Source organism: Oenanthe melanoleuca, chromosome 2, assembly GCF_029582105.1.
Source record: "Oenanthe melanoleuca isolate GR-GAL-2019-014 chromosome 2, OMel1.0, whole genome shotgun sequence".
Lineage (NCBI taxonomy): Eukaryota > Metazoa > Chordata > Aves > Passeriformes > Muscicapidae > Oenanthe > Oenanthe melanoleuca.
The window spans coordinates 2,831,285-2,858,662 of NC_079335.1; the positions used below are offsets into that span (position 1 = coordinate 2,831,285).

Consider the following 27,378-nt stretch of genomic DNA (forward strand, 5'->3'; position numbering starts at 1 on the left):
TTTATTATTAGATTACCATGTGAACCCTTTGGAAGGGGTCTAGGTGACAGCAAAAAAGTTCCCCTAGATTCTGTATTTAGGAGGATTTTAAATTTATTTTAGATTTTGTGGGGGCTTTTGTTTATTTTTTGCTGGTTTAAATTTCTTTTTTTTTTTTTTTTTTCCAGAATAAATGTTAGAAAAGTGAGAGACACCACTGTAGGGAAGGTGGAAGATCTCTGCCATGGGGAATGACACTTGGTGGTGGCTGTCACCAGAGCAGTTTCACAGAAAAACAGAATCAGAGAATGGTTTGGGTTGGAAGGGACCTTAAAGATCATCCAGTTCCTACCCCTGCCATGGACAGGACACCTCCCACTATCCCAGGTTGCTCCAAGCCCCATCCAACCTTGGACACTTCCAGGGATGGAGCAGCCACAGCTTCTCTGGGCTCCCTGTGCCAGATCCTCACCACCCTCACAGGGAGGAATTTCTTCCCCAATATCTATTTTGTCCTATTGTTTATTTCAAGTTTTCTTCTTCTACACATGGACTAGATGGGAGTCCTTGCTGGAAAGCTGGCAGTGGTGGATGTGGGCTCAGTTTGTGCTTTTTTGGGGTTTGTGTTTGTTGCAGTGACACGTGTGCCCTTCCTGTTGTTCAGCCTCTTTGCAGACTGTTCCCATCTCCATGCTGGCTTTGCTTCCTCAAAACTTGAGGTGGGAGGACTCAAAGGACCTGGAGAGCCAGGGGAAACTCCTGAGAATAGCTGTGGGACAAAATCAGGATATTCCAGCTCCAGTCTGAGATCAGGCTGATGATGGGAGAGTTTGTCTCCTGAGCTTGTCATCTCTGATGTGATGGATTGGACAGATCCTCTCCATTGGAAATCCAGATTGGGTGGAGCTTGGAGCACCCTGGTCTAGTGAGAGGTGTCCTGCCCACGACAGGAGGGTTGGAACCAGATGATCTTTAAGGTCCCTAACCACACAAACCCTTCTGTGTTTCTGTTATCCTTGGAAAAACAATTGCAGAATAATTGGATGTGTGTGGCTCACTCTGAGCTGGAGCCTGCTGGGGCTTCTCTGGCTCCTGCCAGGTAAGAGCCATAAAAATGCCTTGAGCTGTTGCTGGTACCAACTGGTAGGATCCCCCCTGTCCATATTCCAGTGGTGCAGGGATGGCCACATGCACATTCTGAGGCACCAGGTCCATGGCAGGAGCAGCATTGCTCCTGCTTCCTGCTCCAGCTCTGGGATCCTCATCCCAAACTCTCTGGGGAGGAAGAAAGCTCCGTGGAGGAGAGGGGGTGGATTTCTGTGCAGGCTGACAGCGAGGAGACAGCCAGGCTTAGACCCTGGGAAAGCTCTGCTGATAGAGAAAAGGGTTTGGGGTCCATGTGAGGAGTTGCCTCTCTTTATCTGTGACTCCTTCAAAAGCTTTTCAAGCTTTTCTAACAGGCTTTGTGAGTGTCTCCATCCTCCATTTAAATCCTATTCCTCTCCATCCCTTTGCACTTCATAGAGAAGCAAGAAGTGACTCATTACCCAGCCTACAAGGAAGCCTTAATGAATAAATGCATTTAAGAAAAAGAAGAAAAAAATAGAGTTCTGTCTGGGGCAGACTGGTGCTTCTGTCTTGAACTCTGAAAGAATAAGTTAGGCTGCTTCTTTTATTTGCTTTTAATTAATTGAGTCACTTTGGTGCTGTTGTTAAGACTAATAGGACTTTGTTGGGACTAGAGCTGTGGGTTTGTGGGTTGCTTTTTTCTATTTTGGGATTTGTTTGGTCTTAATTTGCTTGAAACACCAAGAGCAAAATTCTCAAATGTCCCAAGCTCCTTCCCTTTTCCTTTCCCTTCTTTTTCCTTTAGACCCTGTTGCTGGCAGCAATGCATGGGGAGAGGAGCAGTGAGGTGCCCTGTGGTGCTTTCTGCTCATCTTTGGCACTAATTGGAGCACAACAGTGGCTTTTGAGGCACCTGCAGTGTTTTGGAGCTTGGTGGGCTCCCCTTGCCATGCAGAGGAGCTGTGCTTTCCTGCCAAGTCCCTGGAACAATTCTGCTTATTTACCTTTCTTCCTTTGCTACTCTGATGGAAAGAACTTTAGTGACACTTTTTTTTTGCTTTTTCTCCAGCAATGAAATCACCACACAGAGCTGCAGTTTAAAAACTAGAGCTTGTGCATCCCCTTTCTTTATTCTAAATGTTCTGTTCAAGCTGGAATCTCTGTTCAGGACTTCTGAACAGAGCAGGACACAATGTACATATATATTTAGATGTGTCCTGCAGTGCAAGAATTAAAAATAAAGATAAAATATTTATAACATTTATGTAATTTATTCAATGCATGAATTTTGGAGTACATGGGAACAGTAGGGGCAGTTGGCTGGGTCTGGTGGTTGTAACTGGGAATTGCACTTGTTTTTGTCTAAAGGTGGTGAAAATGTCCCTATCCATATAGGGGTTGGAGCAAAATGACCTTTAAAGTCTTTCCCAACCTAAAGGATTCTGTGATTCCAGATTTCTATGATTTTTCATTTTGAAGACTCTCCTTGAATTCAAAAGCTCATTAGGGCTCCTCTTCTCCATGAGCTCCAAGTCTGAGTTGTTTTGGTTTTTTTTTGTTTTTTTTTTTTTAATTGTTTAAATACAGCAAAACAATGTTTTCAAAGGGAGGAAAGAGGGTGAGAAAGAAGTGTGGGTGCTCCTTGGAGATCAAGCTGATCCATTTTTGTCTTGTTATATATCATTTTAACTTAATGCTGTTATATTATTTCAGCTGTGCTTGGTTTTCAGATTGGGTGCAGATATGAAGTTGCTATAACAACATGATGATTCATACAATGCAAGCAACAATCTGCCTGGATTTATTTTTCTATCATGACGACTTAGATGCTTTTGGTGGGGATTTCTGTCTATTTTCAGATGGGCCACACCATTGTCTCTCTGCAGTGATTTGTGTTGGATTACCTGGACTTGAGGTGGTAACACCTGAGCTTTTGTAACAGACCCAGAGGTCTTAAAGCACTTCCCAAAGGTCAGTGCTGGGTGCAAGATTTGGGGTGGGAGATGTAGGGGGGTGGTCCAAGCATGGCAGGTGTGCAAACACAGCACCTGGCACCTTGCACCTGTGCTCAGCTGGTTTTCCATCTCACATCCTGCAGGGTCCTGCCAAACTGATAATTTCTGAGAGCCTCCTGATCCTGTTGTTTAGAAAGAGAAGCACAAGTTCTGATGTTTTGAATTTCTCCTAGAAACATCTTGTCAGTGTTTCTATTGCCACCTCAAAGTCCTCTAGAATTGCTGGGGAGTTCAGGGGTAGATCCAAAAATCATTAATTGAATCACAGAATGGTTTGGGTTGGAAGAAACCTTAAAGATCATCCAGTTCCACCCCCTGCCATGGGCAGGGACACCTTCCACTGTCCCAGGTTGCTCCAAGCCCCATCCAACCTGGCCAGGGCTGGGGCAGCCACAGCTTCTCTGGGCAACCTGTGCCAGGGTCTCACCATCCTCATGGTAGAGAATTTCTTCCTAAATCTAACCCAAATCTTTCTGATTTCAGCTTAAATCCACTGCCCCTTGTCCTGTCACTCCATGCCCTTGTCCAAAGTGTCTCTCCAGCTCTCTTTAAGCTCTTCTAGGACTGAAAGAATTCTCTAAGGTCTGCCTGGAGCCTTCTCTTCTCCAGGCTGAACAACACCAACTCTCTCATCCTGTCTTCATAGCAGAGATGCTCCAGAGTATTTAATTAATAAACCTGTTTCTTTTTATTTTTAAAATCGCAGTGTGCAATAATAGGTCTCTATTTAGGTCTTTTAATAGAAAAAAAAGAACAAAAACAAAAAACCAAAACCTAGAATTAGGGATGATTGATTTTTTTTTTTTCTGTGAAAGATGACAAATTATATAGGAATATCTACTTCCTGCCAATTTCACATTGCTTCTCCTTTGAAGGAGCAGTCGTGATGGGAAATGTTTCAAGGTGCCTCCAGACACTTTGTCAGCTTCTCACTTCTGAACCTTCAGCAATGGAAATTAATGCCTTGAGCTTCCAGAAGCATCACACTGGGAGCTTTCTCCTTTTCTCTCTCCTCTCTCTTTTCTGTCCTAATGTTGAGTTTCAGGTAACACAGACAATCATGGAATGGTTTGGGTGGAAAGGGACCTTAAAGATCATCTTATTCTGCCCTACTGCCATGGGCAGGGACACCTTCCACTATCTCAGATTGCTCCAAGCCCCATCCAGCCTGGCCTTGGACAATTCCAGGGATGGGGAGTCCTCAGCCTCTCTGTGCAACCTGTGCCAGGGCCTCACCACACTTATAGTAAAGAATTTCTCCTCTATATCTGATCTAAACCTGCCTTCCTTCATTTACTCCTTCCCTGCTTTATTTACATCTGTAAATGGAGCAATGTGCCCTGGCAACCTTCCTGGAATTTTGTCTTTTTCCAGTCTTAAAGACGAGATTTTTTTTTAAATTGTGTATTTGTATTTCTTAATTTGTATTTTCTTGCTAATATATGTAGGATTACGTGATAATTTTTTAGCAGTTTTTTGAATCCATAAAGAGCTGTAGCAGGGCCTTGATGCCTTTTGGAAAAAGGCTCTTCCTCCTTGCACAGTCCTGTGCTGACCCAAAAACCATCCAGAGATGAATACAGGCTTTTGTCCAGCCTGTCTGTTGAGCTGGTGTCTCTTTATTTTCCCTGACAACTGGAATACAGTTGATCCTGTAAAATGTCTGGGCTTTCTGTCCTGTCTAATTGTGTTAAACTGCATTTGCATCCTAAAGAGAGCGGCTGGGAGAGGATGCTGAAGCCTTTTATGCATTTTTAAACTCATAAATGCCATCAGTGAAGTCTAAAACATCAGCTAACTGACTGTGAAGGCCTTGCTGAAATGCACTGATGCCTTCATGCCTTGGTGAGTTGTCTTCCCTGCACGGAGCCTCCAGATCCTACACGTGTTGCTGTCAGCTGCATTAGGGATAAGGAGGAATCACAACTGTGAAAACAGCCCTGGGGGCTCTCAATAGCTGCACACCACCAAGTGAATTTTGCAGTTTTGCAGGGGATCACATTGTTGTTCCCATGGCAAGGCTGTTGTTGCAGTGCAAGAAGCTCTTTTCAGACCTCTCACCCTGTGTCAGAGGGGCCATCCCTTCTCCTGGTGTTTCTGAGCATGTGCCCTGCCAGCCCACACTCCACCTTTTCAGCAATAGGATATTTGGGCACCACAATAAAAATGCAGTAAAAGTGCAGACGATGGAAAATATATTCCAACCAGTCACAACTTATTCTGGAGGTGTGTTCTGAAAGTTTAAAGTGTGTGAAGAAGGGAAGTCAGTGTGGTAGATGAGATCCTGTGGGCATCACTAGAGGTTGTTGCTTTCACTTTGCTCCTGGGCATGGTTTTTATCCCTTGACCACATTGATCACCCTGACCTGATCCCACACATCCTCTTCCAGCAGAAAGCTGTAGATTTCTCCTCCTGTGACCTCCTCTGCACATGGGATGAGGACTTTTATGTTTGGCTGGGTGGTTTCCTGGAGGAAACCTCTTTCTGTTCACAGCCCTGCAATTTTAGCCTCTGACTCTTGGTGCTGTTGCTTCTTCTCTTGCCTGTGTTTTCTTCTGGGCACATGGCAGAGCTTTGCCAGTCTGATACCCATGGCCTGGGACAAAAGCCCATGTCTCACCCAGCTCCTTGCCTGCACGTGAGCATTTCTGTGATGGGCAGAAGATGATTCTCCCTCTGAGTCATTCAATTGCTGCTTCCTCCTCTAAGAAATCTGGTAAAATCAGTAGAAGTTAGGGAAGGGAAGAAATGGAAAGTGTTTCTGCATTTCAAGAGAAAAGGCAACAGCTCCCCCAGAGTGGCTGTTTTGGCAGCAATCTTCATCTCAGTTTCAACCCCAAAATAACCATCAAGTGCAGGCAGCTGTGTTTGCTCTCCCAGAAGGTGTCTGAGAGGGTGTTGGTTTTCTTGCTGTGGTCCTGATGGTGTGATGAGCCAGGAAGGAAACGTCAGCCATGAGCAGAAGGAAAAGAAAAATCACTTGGGGTTTGCAGCAAGACCTTGGGAATCTTGACTTGCCATATTGGTGCCTTGCTGCTGAACAGGGTTTTCACAATGAAAAGGAACAGGGTTTTCACAATGATTTCAGGGCTGTGAGTCAGTGTCTGTCCCAGTGTTCCTTCTGACAGAGCTGCTGATCTGACCTGGAGCTGCAGGGTGACACCAGCTGTAGCTCAGATATCAGTTCAGTGTTATGTCTTTGCCCCAAATCTCTCTGTTGATGCTGCATTGAGGGTGGAGATGTTTTCCCAGGTGGTTCAGATGGAGGGACACTATGCTGATCATGGGACTGGAGCTGTGGAGACAGGCTGAGAGAGTTGGAGTTGTTCAGCCTGAGGACAGGAAGGCTCCAGGGAAAGCTGAGAGCCCTCCCAGTGCTTCAGGGGATTCCAAGAGAGCTGGAGAGGGAGTTTGGGCAATAGTGGGAGTGATAGGACAATAGGGAATGGCTTCAGACTGAAAAAAGGGATTTTTTATATTAGATATAAAGAAGAAATACTTTCCTGTGAGAGTTTGGGGCACTGGAACATATTGTCCAAAACCACTGTGAATTTCCCATCCCTGGAAATATTCAAGGCCAGGTTGGACAGGGCTTGAGCAGCCTGGTCTGGCATCTTTGCCCATGGCAGGGGCTTGGACCAAGATGTTCTTTTAAGGTCCCTTCCAACCCAAATCATTCTGTGATTCTCTGATTCTCAGAAGTTTTTCTCCTTAGGGATGCCCAGCCTCGTGAGGTGTCATTGTGTTGTTGCCCCTGAACGTTGTGTTTGCCCCCACCTGTCCCTTGAGGTTTTTGCAGAGATTGAATCAGTTTTCTTCTGGTTTCTGTTTTTTACTTCTCTCATGTCAGTGTGATGGCACAGCCAGAACACGCATGAGCTCTTCAGATTTTTATTTTTTTCCCTGAGAAAACATGGTTGCCTTTTCCTTCTCCAAAATACCTGGAAAACACCATTCCTCTGATTCTCTTATACTGGAGATGATTGTCACCCCTGTGCATGGAGGAAACTACTCTAAAAAGCAGCTTTGCTGTGTTTGAAGCAGGGGCTGCTCTGCTGGAACAGGTGTGGTGGTGGGGCTGGGACCCTGCTTTAAAGCCTGGCAGCAGCTGCAAATGCAGTTTCCCTTTAACCCTTTCAGCTGTCAGGGTCTCTTGATGTGACACAAGGAAGTTTCTTCCTGGTGGATTTCAGTGAGTGAGATGAGGCCAGGTGTACATTTTAATTTTGGTTCTGCATGATGGAAGATGCTTGTGCAATCTGGGGAATAAGCAACCAAAGCAAGAATTTGGGGAACAGTAAAACCAACCACGCAGACATTTAGTCTGCACAGTCCTTTAGTAAACACCTGCCTGTATTTCTTGACCCTGTTCTGTCCTGGTTTGAAGAACAGGTGTCTGCCAATAAAGGCAGAAGCTTCTCTTTGAAATGGAGAATGTAAACCCCATCCCTCCAAATTATTATTATAATTTTGAAATTAAGGGGCTCCCAGGCAAAGATATGGGAATTAGGAATAACAGTTCTTTGCTAGGAAAATTAAAATAGAAATACAGTATTACAAAGAACAATCCCAAAACAGTGACAGAGTCAATACAACCTGACACCCTGTCAGTCAGTCAGGGTGTTGGCAGCAGTCCCATTCAATGGTGGCTGCATCCTCCTGCAGTGGCAGATGTGGTTCAGCTGGAGCAGTGCTCCTGTAGAAGGTGCAGTTTTCCTCTGAAGGTCCAGGGATGATGTGGAAAGGTCCAGTGTTCCTCTGGAATGCAGTGGAAAGAAGGTAACTTGTTGTCCAAAATCTCAGTTTTTATCTGGGTAGGAAAGGCTTGGCTCCTCCCGTGGCTGGAGCATCTCCCAGTGGGATGATGGAATTTTATCAGTCACACAGTGGGACTGAATGGGCCAGCAGCAGATGATATCTTCCTGGAGGGAGGATGGGCTGTGGGAAAGATAAAGATGATTGCCCCAGCTGGTTTAAAGATGGCCCATTAGCAGATAATATGTGCCATGGAGATCAGGAATCACTGCCCCACGTGGCTTCAATGGATGGTGACAGAATACACATTTCTGGTCACATCCTGTGTTGCAACCCAAGACATGTTCCTACCCCTATGAAAAGGTCCTGACCTGAAGGATCTTTGCATCCCCTGTCTTTTGGGTGGGAGTTACTGGACTGGAAGGACTCCAGTTATCCAGCTCAGCCATCTCCCCCTGGTCCCATGTGCTCATTCATCCTCCAGGAGAAGCAGGGGGGATGTCATGCCAGCAGGAATTGTCATTAGCTGTCTTCATGTCTGGTGCCCTGGCCTGGCAGAGGGGAAGGCGTGGAGAATTCCCAAAAAGGAAGCTGAGTAATGGAAGGTGGTGGCTCCAGCTGGAGCAGAGGCATCTCCACAGAAAGGCTGCTCTTTCTCCTCTCCAGTTTCCTTGCAGCTGAGCTTTGACAGCACTAAAACTTCAGGTAACCTCCACGTGAAAGCCTTTGCTTGCTCAAAAAAGGAGAGCTGGTTGCAATCCAGGGATGCCATTTTGGGCTGGGAGGGGGAATGTGGGATCAGCATGGGCAGGATGTGCAGGACCATGGGTATGGCTGTGAGCTGGCTCAGCAGCAGGCAGTGAGGAAGCCTGGATTCATCTCTGCATATCTAAAATATTGGTGTTCAGGGAGTGTTTTTGTTGATCTGTCTTGGTTTTCACCCCAGAGGCTCTTTAGATTTTTGGAATATTGGGTACATCATGGTTGTGATGGAATTTGGGGACATTCCTGGAGAACCCAGCAGGGAAATTCCTTCAGACAGCAGTTGACTGGACATTGTACAAGTGAGATGCAATCTGTGCCTCCACCTCATGAATTGTGTTGTTGCTATTTTAATTTTACTTTTTGAAATAAATATTGTGTTTGTGTGCTTGGATGACATTTCCCATTCAAAGAAGGAGGGGAGGAAGGAATGTGTCACCCACACCCAAGGTGCTGGGGAATTACTCATAAAGCCACAACCTCATTATCCAGCTATGAAGGATTTCTGCCACCAATTTCCTCAGTCTGGCCACAATCCTGAAATTAATCTCACCTAAACAATCAGGAACATTTCCTTTCTTAGTACAGGCAGAAATCATTTTGTCCCATGGTTGAATGCTTCAAATATTCATGATGAAAATAGGCAAACCTCCCCCAAAAAGCCCAAAGGATAATAATGAAGCTGGTGCATTTGGGGTGCTGGAAAAGGATGTTCCCATCCCAGTCCCAAGCAGGTGATGGAGTGCACAGCACAGGTGGAGCAGGGAAGACTCAAAGCACAAGCTGAGAAGCTGAGGTGGTTTCCTCATTGTAAACACCTCAGGAGGAGGGATAACTTCCCCTCTTGGGGAGAAGGTGGGATCTGGAATTTCAGTGTCCTTGTGGGCACTGGTAGGATGAGCTGAGTTTTGGATCTTCTGAAGTACCTGCTGCTGTATTTCTTTCTCCTGCTGGAGTCACCTGGGTTTTGGCTACTCTGGGTGATATCCTGCAGGAAACAAGAATGGTGAGCCTGTGATGGTTAAAAATCCAGATCTCAATGCACCTCTTACAGGCTCCTCATCATACTCTTCCTATTTTTTTTTTTTCCTGGAGCAGAAAAGAATGGCCTGTGAAGTCACAAATTCCCAGCTCCCAGCCCCTATGTTTTGCTTTTCTTTCTTTCTAAAGAAACAGGGTGAAGGAAATGGGTTCTGGGATGTCCAGGAGGAGAAGCATCCTTATAAGCAGAGCAGTGATGCTGTGGCTCAACAAGAGGCTGGAACCAGGATGTCCTGGGCCAAACAAGGGGACTGGCAGGCTGCACATCACCAAGCAGCAAGTGACAGGACAAGAGGAAACAGTCTCAGTTTGCACCTGGAAGGTTTAGATTTGATACCAGGAAAAAATTCCTCACTGAAAGATTTTTCAAGCATTGGATGTGGTTGAGTCACCATTAAAAGATTTAAGGTATTAAAAGATGTGTGGAAGTGACACTTGGGGACATGGGTTAGTGGTGACCTTGGCAGTACTTACTAGTTGGACTGATGGATCTGAAAGGTCATTGCTAACCTAAGTTATTCTCTAACTCTAGGAAGCTGAGAGCATTTTTTCTGTCAGCTGCTGGCTATGACTGGTGGCTTTAAAAAGTTTGTGTTTTCCCTTTTATCGTGCCAAAGGACATGGAAATGCTGCTGGGCACGTCCCAGCTGTGGGATGCTGAAGGATGAGGTGGATTAGTGCTCATCTGCTAATGGAGACCACAGCAAACAAGAAGGGATGGAGTGGGAGGATTGAGCTGTTGCCCCGTGGTGATTTCCATAGGTTAAACGAGCAGGTCGCTGGGAATTGCATCCTCCAGATGTAACAACTCAATAAGATCAATGTTTACAAAACCCCTCACACAATTGGATCCAAATCTTGATTAAACCTCGAGGCTGGTTGTCCCCAGCCTGCTCAGTAACACACACTCACTTGTTGCACTACCTTTTGATGTTTCTTACTCCGAGCAACAAGAAGCTGCTGCTCTGGGAGGGGAAAATCCTCTGTCACAGTGTGTAATTGGCTTGGTGTGTTTGCACAGAGGTCACCAAGGGCTGGGATTGCTGCTCTGGGCAGATATAAATCATTGCTGCAATTTTATCTCTGGATTTTTCTCTCGCTGGGGAAATTGCCTTTTTTTTCTTTTTTTTTTAACTAGACTTTCTGTATAGAGCATGTACATAGGAAATATATGGCATTTGTATAAGAAGCACTTATTAATGAAAAAGAATTTTTAAAGTGTTCAGCACACAGTGACCAGAGCTGAAGACAGTGTGTGAAGGGTTCCTCACTGGTGTTAACTGAGCAAAGCAAGAAGGTGTATTAATTAAAAATTAAAAAGCCTTTTGTGAGCTCTTGAGAGCTGCCTGGTGCTTGTCTAATGCAGGACCTACCCCTTGGGGCTCTACCAGTGCTTTTTGCTGGCAGCAAAATTGGCTGCTTTTGTAACCAGGAGGTGTTGTTTCTAGAATAAAAGCTAAAATTGGAAATTCTTGGAAAGTAGGAGTGTGTGTATGTGTTTGAGGGCCAGCAGGGGAGAGAAACAAGGGCTGGTGAGAAATGCCAAGACCTTCATTCAGCAGGGTTCTGTTCTCTCTCCCTGTTCTCTCAAATCTGACATACTGAAATGCTTAACTGGATTGTGGCCAGTGTTCCTCCCACAGCAGGTTTGGGATCTTAAAGAAGACTGGACACTTAAAAAAGTGGTTCTCCTTTTCCATTGAAGGTTTTGTTATTTATTATTTTTGCAGGTGTTCTGCAAACAATTACAGCCCCCTACTTTTGTACTGTTGCTAATCTGGAAATATTAAAAGCACCTAGGAATTTTAAAGGTTTATATAAACTTCCTTTTGAAAAGAAGGTGCTGTTCCCCATGCTCAGCAGTGATGTTTTGAGGAACCAACAGTCATTTTTGTACCTGTTCCTACAGCCCAGCTTAAAGGCTGCAAGATGTGCCTGGATATCAGAGCTCTTTGTGCTCATGGTTGCCATGTCCTTAACCATGACAGTGAAATAGTTTTTTTTCCAGTACTTATCAGTTGTCTTGCTTTTTCTTCCAGATTAGAAGAAAGTCTTGTGTGCCCAGGAGAGCAGGACTTGGGAAGCAGCTGGTAAGAGCATCACTTCAGGAGAGGATCACCTGAACATGGAATTGTGGGGCTCAGGCAGATGCAAATAAAATTTTGCCCTTGAGAAACTTTTTTTTTTTTTTTCCCCATTAATTTAATTTTATAGGAGTTTCACTCTCTTTTGGACTGAGGTGCCAAAAGGGAGAGCTGGTTAATGGAAGTTTTTGCTGGGGAGGGAGTGCTTTATCTCCACTCATAAAGAGAGCAACCTTATCCAAGAGCTGTCTCAGAGCTTTGGCCATATTTTCATATTCTTACTGTGCTGTCATTGTGCTGATCCTTTGCTGGTTCCATATCTTTAATTTCTAGAGCAAACCATGCACAGGAATGAAATACACATGGAAAATGGCAGTGCTTTGAAACTTGGGTGCTTAAGGATGCCAGGCAGAATTTGAATCATGCAATAGTCTGGGTTGGAAGCAGCTTTTGAAGGACATCAAATCCAACTCCCCTTCAATGAGCAGGGACATCTCCAGCTTGATCTGGTTGCTCAGAGCCCCATCCCACCTGCTCTTGGATCCTTCCAGGGATGGGGCAACATTTTTGTGTCTTACCAAAATCTCATCTTGCCTGAACCCTTAACCTCTCTCAGTTTGAAACCATTACTCTGACACTTCAGGCCCTACTGAAAGTCCATCCCCAAATTCCCAGAAATCCCTGAGAACTGAATTGCTCTGTAGGTCTTCAGGTTTAATTTCATGTTCATCATCTTGGAAACTCCTGCCAGGATGGTAAATCCTTGCTGGTCTCCTGGGCAGTGTGAAAGGCAAGCAGGGCTGTGCTGGTCCCACACTGGTGGGATGTTCATGTATCCATTGGATGCTCAGTGGTCTCCTCCCAGGAAAATTGCTTTTTGCTCCAGCAGCAGATCCAGCTGTGGCAGATGCATTTGTGGGCAGCACAGCCACAGCCAAGCTCCACTGGCTTTTTCTGGGATTATTCTGTCTCTCCCACCTGGTTTACCTCCCCTTGGAGGCATAGGGAGATTTACAGGACACCTCCTTGGTGGCTCTGGAGACAGAAGTTGATTCATCCCCTGCAAGGCTCCTGTTTGGGGAGGGAGCAGTGCTTTGTGTAATTTTCCTGTCACCAGTGGCAGCACTGGTGCTGAATCAGTGTGATGGGTGTCCCCTCTGATACAGGTGATGTTTCCCTAAATTCCAGTGCTCATTGCCCCTGGATCTCCTTGCAGCAGTACTGAGCAAAGAGCTTTAGTGGTGCTACTGCTGCCCTGAATAGTCCCCCAGCACCATGTCTGGCTAAAGAGAGAAAACATAAACTGTTCTCTCACAAGGGTCTGGACTGAAAACCAGAGGATTTGCCTTTCAGTACAATGCCTGAAAACAAATTTTGCCAAGGACGTATTTTCTCAGCTTTATGTCTTTCCCTTCCCATCTCTTGCTTTCATGTGCAGTTTCCTCTGTGTGGCAGAAAGGAGCAGGTAGATGGGAATGTGATTGTGGGACCAATGGGTTGGAAAGCTGTTTCAGCAGTAGAGGGGGGCAATAATGTTGTGGCATCCCTGTGTTTGTGGCCAGTCTTGCTCTTGCTGGAGTGGAGTCACAAGCAGGTGCAGGGCATTGGTGGTGGAGCTGTGCCTTGTGAAGAACACCAGGTGTGATGGATGTGAAAGTCCTGTGGTGCTTTGAGAGCTGCACTGATGGTGTCAGCCAGCCTGGGGTCAGGATCTCTCTCCCCAGCTGTCTTGGTGGTCCTTGGCTGTATTGACAGCATTTTAGCCCCTGTCAATTTGTTGACCTGTCCAGTCCTGTCCCTGTGTTGTCTTTGTGCTCTTGCACACTCAGTGATTGCCCTCTCCCCACCCCATGTGTACCATGGGTCTGCTGCCCTCCCTGTCTATCTGCTGCATGATGAGAAAAGTGGATGGAAACCCTTTGGGAAGAGTCACTCTCTAGGCTGGGTGTGGAAAGCTGTTGAAAATCTCACTGTTTGGTAGCCACATGTGCTGCTTTGGGAGCCAAGTCATAGAAGGACATCCTTGCAGCAGGGAGTCCAAATCTCTTCCTGCTCAGATTTGTTCTTTTTCACCTCCTGGTACCCTGGAAGTGCAGGCAGTGGAGTTGTTTTTAGCTTTTTCATGCTCTGTGCTGAGCACTGGTGAAGGCACTTTTGCTGGAAGGGCTGCAAGGACACAAGCACAAGGTGCTCCCTGGCCCCAGCCCTTCCTCCACATGAGCAAGAGTTTGCTGGGGGCTGCTGAGGTCTGGAGAGGTCATTCCTTGCTAAATAGACCAGCAGGTTCCCCCTGGGGACTTTGTTCAACTGGCCTGACCTGTGCCTCAGCATCCAGGTGATGCAAGCAAGGGGTTGACTGGGGCTAAGCTTGTCCAGCATCAGCTGCACTGCTCAAACTTTTTGTGTCACTAAGTGCTTTTCTGTCTTTCTCTCTGGCTGGTCATTGGTGCTTTCAGTTATAGGCACAGTAATTGGAAAATTGTTTTTTTATCAGTCATAAATGTACATCTGTGTGCACACAACTATCCATAAAATAAACTTTTATTGGTTAAAACAAATGGAGATGTAAATTCTGTGTATTGATGTCCTCATTGTGCCCATTGTGTCCTTGCTAGATCTCATTGCATTTTCTCCTTGTCCCCATCATTCTGACCTTTTCAAGTGTCAGTGGTGAACCTCACAAATAATGCTTTTCATTAATTGTTCCATCAAGTGCTGATTTTGTCTTTAGGGCTGTGAAGGACCTGGGCATTTTGTTTGTCCAAGGGCACATAAAGCTGGTGATGGGACAAGAGGAAATGGCCTCAAGTGATGCCAGGAGAGGTCTGGATTTGATATTAGGAATAATTTCTTCACCAAAAGAGTGATCAAGCATTGGAACAGGCTGCCCAAGGAAGTGGTGGAGGGATTTACAGGTGTGCAGATGTGGCACTTGGGGACGTGGCATAGTGGTGGCCTTTGTAATCAATGCTTGGTTACTGGTGGGACTTGATGATGTTGAAGTGTGGGAGTCCAGAGTATTCCTCTGGCTTCCCTGGAAGGTTTAAGACCCCCTTGGCGGGGTCCCCAAGGACCCTGGAATGAGACCCAGGTGTCTCAGGGGCTGGATTTAGCTCCTTGGAACAATTTACCAACATTGAGAGAAGAAATGCAAGCCACAAAAATAAATAGAGTGTAAATTAGACTGTTAGAATGTAGAATTAGCAGATTTCTAGAATGTTTGTGATAAGGGACACGTGGCCAAGATGGAGAATTGGGGGTGTGGATGCCTCTTCCTCCTTCTTCTCCGTGTCATCCATGCTGGGTGACACGCTGGCACTTTTAGATTGGATGAGAACAGAGCTGGACCATGTAACAAGATTGTATTGTATTGGGGGTCATTTGTAAATACCTAGTACGTAATTTAGACTATAAAAGATCAGTCCTGCCTCTGCCAGGCAGATTCTGCCCTGGACGTCTAGCGAGCAGACTGTTCACTGGACAAAGCATTCCTGAGATAAGGAACAATAAACCACCATGAAAACCTCTAAAAACAGCCTCCTGCAGTCTCTCATTGATGGGCATTGGAAAAAGCTGGGTTCCAAACCACCTGCATGTCCTCCAGAGGTGATCTCAGGTCTAAGGAGACACCTCAGGATGTGACATTGAAGGACTTTTCCCACCTAAGCAATTCCATGATTCTTTGTGGACTCCTGGTGGACTTGGCTTGTCCCTGCTCCCCTCACAGTGCTCTGTGTCCTCAGCACACACGAGAGCCCTGGCTGTGGCACTGCTCTGTGGGATGCCACCCAGTGTGTGTGGAAAGGAAAAAGAGCCACTGTGCAGCCCTTGTGTGGCTCTCCCAGCTCTCAGCATGTGATGTGAGCACCGTGGTGACCCAAAAACCCTTCTCCTGGGTGGTGGGTTAATCTGGTAATTACCCACGCCTGCCTTTGGGGTGTCCTGGCATTCAGTGCACCCCCCTCAGAGCAGTGGGCAGTGTCATGGGGCTGCTGGCACACTTTGTGTTTTCCCAAAGCAGTTTCCTGGCCACATTCCAGCACTGGGGTGGTTTCTGGCCAGATTGCTCCATGTGGTGGTCCCTGCTCAGTTGGCAGAGCTGGCTGTGCCTCCACACAGCCTGCAGCTCCATCGTGCTGCTCTCCCCTGCATCTCAATCCCTGCATTCCTGCAAGAGAACAAGATAATCTCTGTGCTGCTTTTGTGGCACACTCTCCTCGAAGTGACAGCCCTGGGCAAGGCTGTGGGGATGTGGTGTGCTGGGATTGCTGATTCCCTGGGCTCCATCCTAATCTCCTTAGCACTGAGTTGCTGCTCCGAGCTCCCTCGGTTTCCTTCCTTGAGAGGTGCTGCCTCCAAGTAACCAGGGATCTGCACAAATTCCCAGGTCTTCCCTGAAGGAGTAGGAAGGTGTTCTCCCACTTGAGCAGCGTGCTTTGTTTCTGTCAGGGCTGAGCATGCAAACAGAGGGAAGGTTTCCATTGTTGGATGCGAGCGCTGCTGCCGGGCTGTGCGAGGTGTCTGCCAGGGGAAGAGGGTTCCTTGTCATTTGGGAGTGCTCCTCAGATGGGGAAAACCTGGGTGTTAAAGAAGGATTTCTAATCAGAAGGCTGGAGCACCTCTCCTAGGAAGACAGGATGAGAGAGTTGGGGCTGTTCTGCCTGGAGAGGAGAAGCTCCAGGGAGAGCTCAGAGCCCCTTCCAGAGCCTGAAGGGGCTCCAGGAGAGCTGGAGAGGGACTGGAGACAAGGGATGGAGGGACAGGACACAGGGAATGGCTTCAAACTGGCAAAAGAGAGGTTTAGATTAGAGATTAGGAAGAAATTTCTAATTTCTGGGGTGGTGAGGCCCTAGCACAGGTTTTTCAGAGAATTTGTGGCTTCCCCATCCCTGAAACTGTCCAAGGCTGGGCTGGACAGGGCCTGGAAGAAGCTGGGATAGTGGAAGGTGTCCCTGCCCATGGCTGGGGGTTGGAATAAGGTTTTCTTTAAGGCCCCTTCCAACCCAGACCCTTCTATGATCCTATGTTGTTTTCAAGATTTGGTGAAATACAGAGAAGTGAAATTACAGTAGATATTGCTAAGGGCAGCTCCTGGATATTTGTCATCTTCAAAAAAATGAAATTTCCACTGCTTATTAAGGGATTGATGGAAGCTTTGCTGTGCTGTGCAGGTGTTTGGACCAAGCACCAGCACCTGAAAACACATGGATCTAGAAACTAATGTTTTCCCACATCTCACACTGTGGCAGCATCTCAAGTCACCTCTTTTCCAACCTAAAAACGTTCTCTTTTTATTCTGAAGTGTGATGGGGGAAAGATGAAACTGTCCATGCCCTCCCTCTATCAAATGGCTGCCAACTTGTGGTTGGGATTCTGTGATAGGGTTGAGGATTTAATTTGATTTATTTATGGATGCAGTTTTAAAGGAGAGGGAATAATTTTTTCTCTTTTGACCTGGGATTTACAGAAACTCAGGTCCCACAATCAAGAGCAGGAGCCTCCTTGTCTTAAGGCAGAGACATCTGTGAAGCCACCTTCATTTCTGCAGCAAACTGCCAGTGAATGTCCCATGTCAGGCCAGACTTTTTGGCTGCAGCCTCCATTTTGCAGGGCACATCAGAATATTTTTAATTATCTGCACCCCTGGGCCTTGCAGCTTTCTGTTTGCTGCTATTTGCCAGATTTGTATTTTTTTGGTGTGTTTTAAAAGCATCTCCCCTGACACAGGCAGGTTCCTGTGCTGGTTTGGGATGACAGCCTAGAGCTGGTGTTGTGCAAGGTACCAGCAAAAGAGGTAAATCCAGATGTCCCTTTATTTTCCTGAGCAGAGAGGAAGAAACTGATGTGAGTTACTTCTGCCTTTAGAGATCCAAAAGACTGAATATATTTATATTTCAGCTGAATGAAATGGCATCCCTCCAGCTTGCTTGCTGTGAAATTGAGGTTTATTTCATGGAGCCATGGTTGGGATCTTTCCTCTTATTTTTTTTTCTGTCCTCTCACAGTATGTAAAGATGGAGATAGCATGTAAAGGGTGGTGTTGGAGCAGGCACTCTGGGAATCACAGAATCCATGAAATGCTTTGGGTTGGAAGGGACATTGAAGATTATCTTGTTTCAACAACAAAATGCTCTTCCAAACCTACACACAGTTCAACATTGTGATCAGCATCCCTCGGAGATGGATCACAATGTTGAGCTGTGTGTAGGTTTGGAAGAGGATTGTGTTGGCAGCTACAGAGCAGAGGGAAGGCAAACAAGCAGTGATTGCACAGGAATGATCTCCAGAGCCCAAAAAATACTCACCCAGCATCAAACAAAGAAAAGGAAACCCTGTGGCAGAACCCAAATCTGTTGTATGAATTCCGAGGGAAGGGACATCACTCCTTTCTAAAATGACAGGTTTTCTATAAAATTTGAAATGCTGATGGAACTTGGAAATTCTTTGTGACTTGCCAACCCAGCTCTGCTTCCCATTCTCATTTTCCAGACAGCTACAACCTATAGCAGGGCAGGAGATTTCATAAAGTCAAGGAGAGTCAGGGTAATGAAGGGGAGAGGCCATAGCACAATGCCTGTCACTTTGGGAGAGAATTTCAGCATTTCAGGATGTTTTGAGTCAATGTTCGTGGTTTTAAAGCTGTTTCTGCAGGTTGGTGTATGTCATCAATCCCCTGAGTTGATCTGCTCTGGCTCAAGCTGGCCAGCAAGAAGGATCTTGTCCTGGGAACTTTTGAGTTAAGACTGTATTTTAAGTTAGAAAAAAGTGTTCTCTGTGTGTTTTGAGAGAGCAGCTGGGGAGCAGATAAAGAAATAAATAAAGAAAAACTGCAAGCAGAGAATTGTAAAAGTTCAACTTCAGTGCTGTTGTGTGTGAATATTATTCCAAAGGATCAGAGCACCTTTGCCAAATGGAAAGTATTGTCTGTGCCTGCTGGCATTGCTCATTCCCAATAAGGTGCAGTTGTTCAGTAAGTGGTTGCAATTTGGGGGGTGAAATATCTAGAAGTGATTAAAAAGCAATTTAAAATATCTGTGCTTTCCCATTAAGCTGTTGCCAGGGGCATTGAACAGTCTGTTTCCTCCCCTGCACTTAGAACCAGCCCTTTGTCACACTGGAGGCATTTTTGTAATAAAAATACATAAAATTACATCACGTATCGACCAAAGCTCAGTTAACTAAGCACGTGCAGGATCTCTATTAGCAAACAAAAACCTGTGGCTGGGGACATTGATTTTTGTAGGAATTAGTAAATTTGGCATATCACTGTATTTTTAAAAAGCTCCATACCCTCCCAGTGCCAGTTAAGGAAAGATGGTATTTCCATTCTTTCTCTGGCCCTTATATTGGACAAGAAAAACCTGTGTTAGACACTTTTTTCCCTCTTCCCATCCACTTCCTTGTCCTTTCCCTTCCTTTTCCTGTTCTTTTCTTTTGATTTCCCTCAGTGTCTAAAGATCTTCCTTTTTTCCCTTTTCTTTCCTTCTTGCCCTTCCATTTTTCTTTTTTCTCCTTCCTTCCTTCCTTCCTTCCTTCCTTCCTTCCTTCCTTCCTTCCTTCCTTCCTTCCTTCCTTCCTTCCTCCCTTCCTCCCTTCCTTCCTTCCCTCCCACTCCCAGAAATGACATTTCTGATAAACAGCTCAAATTGTCTTTTAAGATCTGTATTTATGATAACTGATGCTGTCTCTGCTGCTCCTATAGGGGAGCCATAATTCAAAGCAAACCTTTACTGTCTGATTTAGCAGGTGCTTAAATATGGTGAGAGATGAATATGGGTGGGGGGAGGACATCCTGCAGGCTGATGGGATATTTCTAATATACTCTACAATTTGGGTTTATAATTATTTATAAGAGAACAAAGGCAGTGAAAAAGTTGGGGAAGTTGACTCATGGTATTGAAGCAATAAACAATTTTCTCCTTAAAAAAACCCAAATGATTGTGTTTTGCAGTAGGTTTGAAAGTTAATGTTTACAGGACTGGAAGCTGATAGACTTTCTGTTATGTCCTGACTGATTTTGATGGGGAAGAGCTTTCTGACTCTGTCACTCCCAGTTAGATCAGCTTTGGCAATGCTCTGACAGGGTTTGCAAGGGTCTGATGTTATCCAGGGAGAAGTGCACTGGCACAGACCTGAGCTGTGAACCCACCCCTAATTCTTCCATGGTTTCTGCAGTACCATCTCCCTCTAATGAGAGCAAAACCAACAAAATCCCAACTTTTGAAAAGTCATGACCTGGATAAAACGAACCTTGACTTTTCTGTCTTTTTTAATTAAGTTCTCCTGAGACTTTTTTTTTTTTTTTTTCCTGTCCTGTTTCTGCCTGCAGATGTTCTGAGGAAATCCTGAGCTTTGGTATAAAATACAACTCTGTGTTTTAAAAACTCTACCCCTTTTTACTTAAAGTAATTGCACCATTTTTTTAATACATAAAATATCTGTATATCCTACAGACCTTCAGATAACATAACAGTTTTACTAGAAGGGAAGTTTCAGGGAAGTTTCAGGGAAGTTTCAGGGAAGGGAAGTTTCAGGGAAGTTTCAGGGAAGTTTCAGGGAAATTTCAGGGAAGGGAAGTTTCAGGGAAGTTCAGGGAAGGGAAGGGAAGGGAGGGGAAGTTTCAGGGAAGTTTCAGGGAAGGGAAGTTTCAGGGAAGGGAAGGGAAGGGAAGTTTCAGGGAAGGGAAGTTTCAGGGAAGTTTCAGGGAAGTTTCAGGGAAGTTTCAGGGAAGTTTCAGGGAAGTTTCAGAGAAGTTTCAGGGAAGGGAAGTTTCAGGGAAGGGAAGTTTCAGGGAAGGGAAGGGAAGGGAAGTTTCAGGGAAGTTTCAGGGAAGGGAAGGGAAGGGAAGGGAAGGGAAGGGAAGGGAAGGGAAGGGAAGGGAAGGGAAGGGAAGGGAAGGGAAGGGAAGGGAAGGGAAGTTTCAGGGAAGGGAAGGGAAGGGAAGGGAAGGGAAGGGAAGGGAAGGGAAGGGAAGGGAAGGGAAGGGAAGGGAAGGGAAGGGAAGGGAAGGGAAGGGAAGGGAAGGGAAGGGAAGGGAAGGGAAGGGAAGGGAAGGGAAGGGAAGGGAAGGGAAGGGAAGGGAAGGGAAGGGAAGGGAAGGGAAGGGAAGGGAAGGGAAGGGAAGGGAAGGGAAGGGAAGGGAAGGGGCAATTAATCTCATTTCTGAGCAGAGTTGTAGCTACAGAGCCAATTAGTTTGTACATGTGCTTGTATGAACTTTTCAATCCCACTGCTCAGATGGAAAATTGGGAGGGTTTGTCCTCCATGGAAGGAAAACAAGGAGCATGTGAGTCAGAAAAAGAAATTTGTGAGGTTTTAGTGAGTATCCACTCTTATTTTTTAGTTTGGCCCTGTTTGGAATTGCTGTTTAGGAATTTTTAAAGTTGTTGGCAAAGTCTCAATTTCCCACGTCCTCAGCCAGCATCTTGGGTATCTTGCAGTGGGGTTATGATGAAGACAGAGCTATTTCAGGTTATGCTGTTGTGGCTGCATCTGCATTACCAGATCTTCATACCTTGAGAAATAATTGGGCTCTTAATCACAGAATGGTTTGGACTGGAAGGGGTCTTAGAGATCCTCTTGTTCTGCCTGGTTGTCTGTGGCAAAGTGTTATTTTATGAACTCCTTTGCCTTTGGCTCGTGGCATTTAAGTTTGCTCAGCCTCTGCCATGTGTTGGCTCTGTGTCAGGTTTTTAATCCCGTCCACCTGAGGAAGAATGGGCTGAGTGAAGTGGCTGGAGGTGCTGAGGGAGATTCTCTGAGCTGGACATGCAATTGGACACCCAGGAATCTTCTCAGTGCCTGCTGGAGCCAGGAAGGACTTCCCAGCCCTAATTCTTCCCTTCAGACACAGGCACAATGCACAGTGGTGTCTGGGCTCAATTTGTTGCTGCATAACACAATTTGGGCACTTCTTCCCTGCAGCTGGACACAATATAAATTTATACAGAGGAGGAAAGAACTCAACTCCTGTGGGAGGTCTGAGGCTGTGGATTTTTCTCTTTCTGAGCAAATTCCTGGTTTGCAATCCTCTAACCACTGTCCAGTCTTCCCTGGGGGCTCAGCAGAGATGTCTGGACCACAGCCTTGTTTTTCTTGGCTCTTCCCTCAAAGCAGTTGAGGAAGTGATATGAGTCTCTAGGGTGTCTGGGAAAGAGAAGCTGGAAGCTGCTATCTGAACTTTCAGTGCTGGTTTTTCAGGACTGGTGTGTGTGTGTGCAAGAATGCTTCAGTACATCTGTAGGCACATGGTGGGATAATTGGGGTGTCCTGGGCAGGGCCAGGAGATGGATTTTGATGATTCTTGTGGGGCCATTCCCGCTCAGGATATTCTGTGATTTTGTGATTCTACTGCTGTGTGGTCCAAACTCCTCACCTGGGGCTGAGGGTGAGGTGCCCATCCTTAATTTCCATTGTGTCCCATTGGTTTAATCTGGAATTTGCTCTTCCCCTTGAGCTGGGACATGGTGGTTTGCTGACCCATTACATCTGGGAGTGCTGCAGCAGGATTGTTTCAGGGTATCAGGTGACTGTTCACTGTTGGACATTTCTCTGGCTACTAATAGGATGAGCTTTGGTGTTTTATCCTGCTGGGGCTCTATTTGAGACCTTTCTGAAGGACTCTGGTCCTTTGGTCAAGCCTTGCTGCTATAGCTGTGCCACACAGCTCTACTCTCAGTTGTTGATGCAGCACCTTTTGAAATATTCACATTTAATGGCAATACAAGGCATGCCTGAGCTCTGAAATGCCATGGAGAACCTGAGGAGTGGAAATAGAGTGGCAGCAGAGCTTAACACTTTTTGGCTTTTGCTCATGTTGAGCTATCTGAGTTTTGTGCATTGACTGATCTGCTTGCTTGGGCTGCTGACATTCATCTCTCTTGACTGTCAAATTCAGTGTAGTGGAAATGTTAATCTGACCACAGTCACAATGCAAAGAATGATCTTCAGGTAAAAACACACAGAGAAGCCTTCTTAGGAATGTGTTTAGGTCTGAGGAACAAATCTGTACATGGTGCTGGTCATGTTTGCTCCTGCTGGAGGTGAAGTCCCATCCCACCAGCCCGTGGAAGCTGCTTGGTGATGCCTCCTCCACCCACAGAGCCTGAACAAGGCAACTTCAGGGATCCTTCTCTTGCTTGGTGCATGGAAAAGGCTCCTGCTGGGATCAAGGGGGGTTATTGGTACGTGTCCTGCACATCTCCAGTCTAGGCTAACCAACATCTCGATTTTTAAACATGCTGAAGGCCACAGACCTCTCTGAGACACCCCTCAAAATTCTGAAGCATGGAGCAGTCCCTTATTGTCCTTTATTTCCAGGCCATACCTGTGTAGGATCTAAGCCATGATCACAATCCTTTGAAGTTTTAAGCAGCTGTCTCCTTCTGTCTGATCTCTCTGTGCTGTCACATCTGCCTGTCAGGCTGTCTCCTGCTCAATCTGGATTCCATGTTGATACAAGATTTTCTGGTCCCCTTTCAAAACCCCTCATCTCCTTCTCCCTTTGTCATTTGCATGATATTAAAGCTGTTCCTTTTTTCAGTGGCTTTCCTGAGAGCCTGGACTCTCCTTTGTTGTTCCCTCAAATCCAATTCACTCTGGGTAAGGCAGACCTGGAGGCAAAGTTGCTGTTGCTTTTTTTTGTCCTTTTTTTTTTATCCAGGACATACTTGTAAATGTGGTGGCATTGTGCTGGCTCCATTCTATGTGGAGAGCACCAGAGCTGTCCTGCCTGTGGGATTGTCCATGAAAATTTAGCTAGAGCTGTGCTGGCCTCATTTACCTGTTCAGGCAGTTTGGGGATCACTGGGTGGTCCATAGGGCAGGACTTTGCTGGAAGAGAAAAGTCTCAATGCAGCAGAGATTTCCTGTGCCAGTGGGGAGTGTGGAGTGTCCAGGAAGGACAAAACCCCAACTAGTGTCTTGCAGGATGTTTTTCCTCTTGGTGTATCTGGTGGGGGTGCAGGGGATGTTTTTGGAGCTTGACCTGCATTATCATCAAGGGTGGAAGTTTTTTTTTTTTGTCCATGCAATTCTTTTACAGCTTTTTGGATGGATGGGCTGGAGGACAATGAGTCAATGGATATTGTGTGCTTGGAACACTGTGCTAAGTTTGGATATCTAATTATGAAATTAAATTCTTCCAGTCCCAGGACCCATTTGTGCTGCTCTAGTTGGGTGTTGCTCTGACTCCCAGGTGATGCTCCAGCTCTGCTTCTTCTGTCCCAGAGAGGTCACAGCCTATAAAACTGTCTCAATTGCTCTAGGTGAGCCTGAGCACGTTGGAATAAAGCTTTTCCCCCAGGGAAAGCATGCCAGGCTCATGGTGGCACATTTGATGTGAGCATCCAGCCTCTGCTGCTCTTCTGCAGAAATATTTCATCAGGATTTCTCCCCTTCCATATTTGTTGAATAGTGTGCAAAATTCAGCACATGTGATGGAATGATAAGCTTTACCTCTGCACTGGAGCTTTTATGTATGAACAAGCCTGTGGAAGAAAAGCTCATAATACCACCAAAGTCTTTAAAAAATACGAGCCTGAGCCTGCTGTCCTCTCTTCACCTCAATTTCTCAGGTGTGGCAAGCTTGAAAGCCAGAAACCTCTCTCTGACTGCACACTAGACATGACACAGTGAGTATATTTTTGGAAAATGAAGAACAATTTGTGTGTTACTGAAGGAAAAATACAACTGATGCTACTTCACTGAAGGAAATCCCACTGCTGACCCCTTTTTTTTTTTATTCCCCTTGTAAGCTACAAAATTTACTATGCTGTTTATGTGCTGAAAGAAAATGGTGATAAATTAGTCCCTGTAGCCAATCCTACTTGTACCACAGAAATAGTTGTATTTATGGAAGTGGCCAAACATGCAGTAGTGTCCAGAGATGTATGGCAATGTTTACCCCAGCCCACAGCACTGTGTGACTTATCACAGGGCAGACCATAATGTGTGTCCTAATTAGTGTAATGTACCTTGTAATAGCTGGGAAATAAATTCTGCACTTAAACTTTTGGCCTAAAAACACAGGATCTAATGCAGGTTCCATGAAGATAAAAGGGGGACAAAAACTGACCTAGTGCTGTCAAGGCCTTTGGGTGAAGTCTAAAGTACATCTGTACATAATCATAGAATCACAGAATGGTTTGGGGTTTGGAAGGAGCTTTAAAGATCATCCAGTTCCAAATCCCTGCTGCTGGCAGGATCACCTTCCACTGGACCAGGTTGCTTCAACCCCCATCCAACCTGACCTTGAACACTCCCAGGTTGGATGGGGCTTGGAGCAATGTGTAGGTGCCAAGTTTGTGGGTAAAATGTGTGTTAACCTTGCATTTCCTCCCATGACACAGAGCTTTCCTCTGTCCCCTGGGCTCATTCTTCCTCTGCCAACCCAAGCAGGACTGGGAAGTGCTTATTAATTAATAAATTAATCAGCCCCACATCTCTGCTTGCAGCCTCTTGGTGGGGCTCCTTTTGGCACTTGGTAGTTTTAGAGAGAGGATGACTGATGATCGTGTTTTGAAGCTCTGTGAGTGTCTTCCAGTTCCTTATCTCTCTTGCAGATGGTATTTAAGTGTGCTGCAAAACATAATTCTCATGTGGGAGTGGATCTCCACATGGACTTTTAGAATTTCTTCTGGTGTATTGCTGAATGATGCAACCAAAATCAGATTTTTTTTTTTTAATTTTTTTTTTACATGGAGCTGCTGGAGGACTGTCAAGGACTGATGTTACCAATTCATAGAGAAGGAAAGTGGCTCCCCAAGGGCTTTTGCTGTGAAGTGCTGTCAAGAAGGACTAAGCTGAGACCTTTGAGCTTTGCTTCCCAGCTGAGATGCCCTCCAAGGGCTTGGCAAAACAGAGTTCCTTAGTTGATGTAGGATGAAATTTCCTTCATTACTTGCTATGTCTAGCTAGTGAAAAGGCTTTTTCTCTTATTTTAATTTTTATAAATGTCTTGGTTAGCAGACATCTGTCTTTCAAACCAAGACAATAAAGAACCTTCATTATTCAGATCTTTATTTGGACAGATTTTTATTTTTGTGCCTGGTGCTGTGGGTTTTCTTTCCCTGTTCTCTTTCTGTTCTCCCCTTATCTGGCTTTTTTTCTCCGTAGATCATGAGTATTTGATTGGGGGTGGAAGAGTCAAACCAACACAAATTTATTTGGTCTGTCAAACTTCCTCTTTGTAATATTCTTCTCTGTGTAAGAGATGACACAAAATCAATCTCCTGGTTGGCGTTGCCATTCCTCTCCTGGCAGCTTTTGCTCAGTGATCGTTATTTTTTGTTGGGCTGCATTTTATTCTTTAATGTGTTTTCAAATACATCATCAGACAACAACTGTTGAGATCCTCCTTCCATCTGAAGGTCTGAGTGCAGATGTGAATTTGTGTGGCCTTTTTCTAACCTTCTGTGGTCATGCCATGCTGTTTTGTTTTAGAAGAGATACCAGGGGAAGAATCTGAGTGCCAGTCAGGAATGAAGGATGAGGATATTATATTGTGGAATGGGATGTGGCTTCCATGATCTTTTTCAAGCAACACATTTGTGGAAGCTTCTTCCAAATATTTCTCTTTTTTGTACTCCAGTTCTCTCAACTCTTCTCTCCCATCATGCTGCCCCTTCTGTCACTTTTTCAGGTTCTCAATCATCTTTGTGAGTGACTGTGACTGTGAAAGCAGCTGCTTGGTTTTAAGTGAAGTGAACCAAAATATGAATTTTTAAAACTACTGCTCCAGTGGTGAAATTATTTTTCTTCCTGAATACTTTAATTCAGTACAAGTTCTTTCATAGTATAACTTTTTTTTTGTTTCAATAGACTTTTCTAGAGCCTTTATATGTGCAGAATTCTGGATTCATGGGGAGAAAAAAGAAAATAAAAATATATGGGCATGATTGAGCTTCTAATCTGAAGTGAATTAACTTTTAATTTTTTTTTTGTAGTCAAAACTTTGCAGGGCTTTCTCTTTCCTCACACCCACATAATAAAGATGATATATAAATTCCATGATCTGGAACTGGTCTGTAGAAACTGGGGAAAGTTTTTTTTTGTTGAGAAAGTATTGAGGAATCAAGTGATGGCAAAGAGTGATGTCCAGAAGGACTCAGATCAAAGTGAGCCCAGCAGTGAGAAGACAGAGGCTGGTGCTTTCACCTCCAGATGATTTACTGGAAGATGTTTCTTTTTGGCCCAAAAGCCCACCCTGGTGAAATTTTAAATCCAAATTTAGCAAAGGATATAAATATAAATCTGAATGTGCTTCTCTTTGACTCCATGAAGTGGATCTGCACAGATTTACCCTGTGCTCAGTAGGAGATTTCAGGTCTTTGGGACACCTCTGATGGTAACTGTGCAATTACCCTTCTTGTACTTCTGCACTTAATCTGTTGAAGAGATTTATTTCTTGAACTGTTCAGATGTTTCTTGAGCTCTTCTCAGGTTGAAATTTTCATTTCTCTAAGCAGGATTGGGAGCTGGGCAGAAAATTTGGCTGTTGGGTAGATGAGGCAGCAGTCAGCAAATTATGAACAACAAGAGATGTTTTCTTTAGATGCCTTCTGATAATGTATGGTAACTTCTTCCTCTGGCTCTGAGAGTTTTCAGGCAAATTCTATTTAATGCTGTCTTCAGTTGTGTCCCATTGATCTTTTTGGTGAATGCTGGTTGCACT

The 27,378-nt window shown here is 45.2% G+C and overlaps 1 protein-coding gene across 9 annotated transcripts in view; it reads left to right on the plus strand.

Moving 5' to 3' along the window:
- The window catches only part of TSNARE1 (t-SNARE domain containing 1), a 448,668-nt gene that overhangs the window by 33,184 nt on the left and 388,106 nt on the right, over window positions 1-27,378 (plus strand). For all 9 annotated transcript variants that reach the window (XM_056484958.1, XM_056484963.1, XM_056484964.1 and 6 more), the window contains one exon: window positions 11,661-11,711. The gene's annotated coding sequence lies outside the window, so the exon portion shown is untranslated. The remainder of the gene's footprint in view (window positions 1-11,660; window positions 11,712-27,378) is intronic.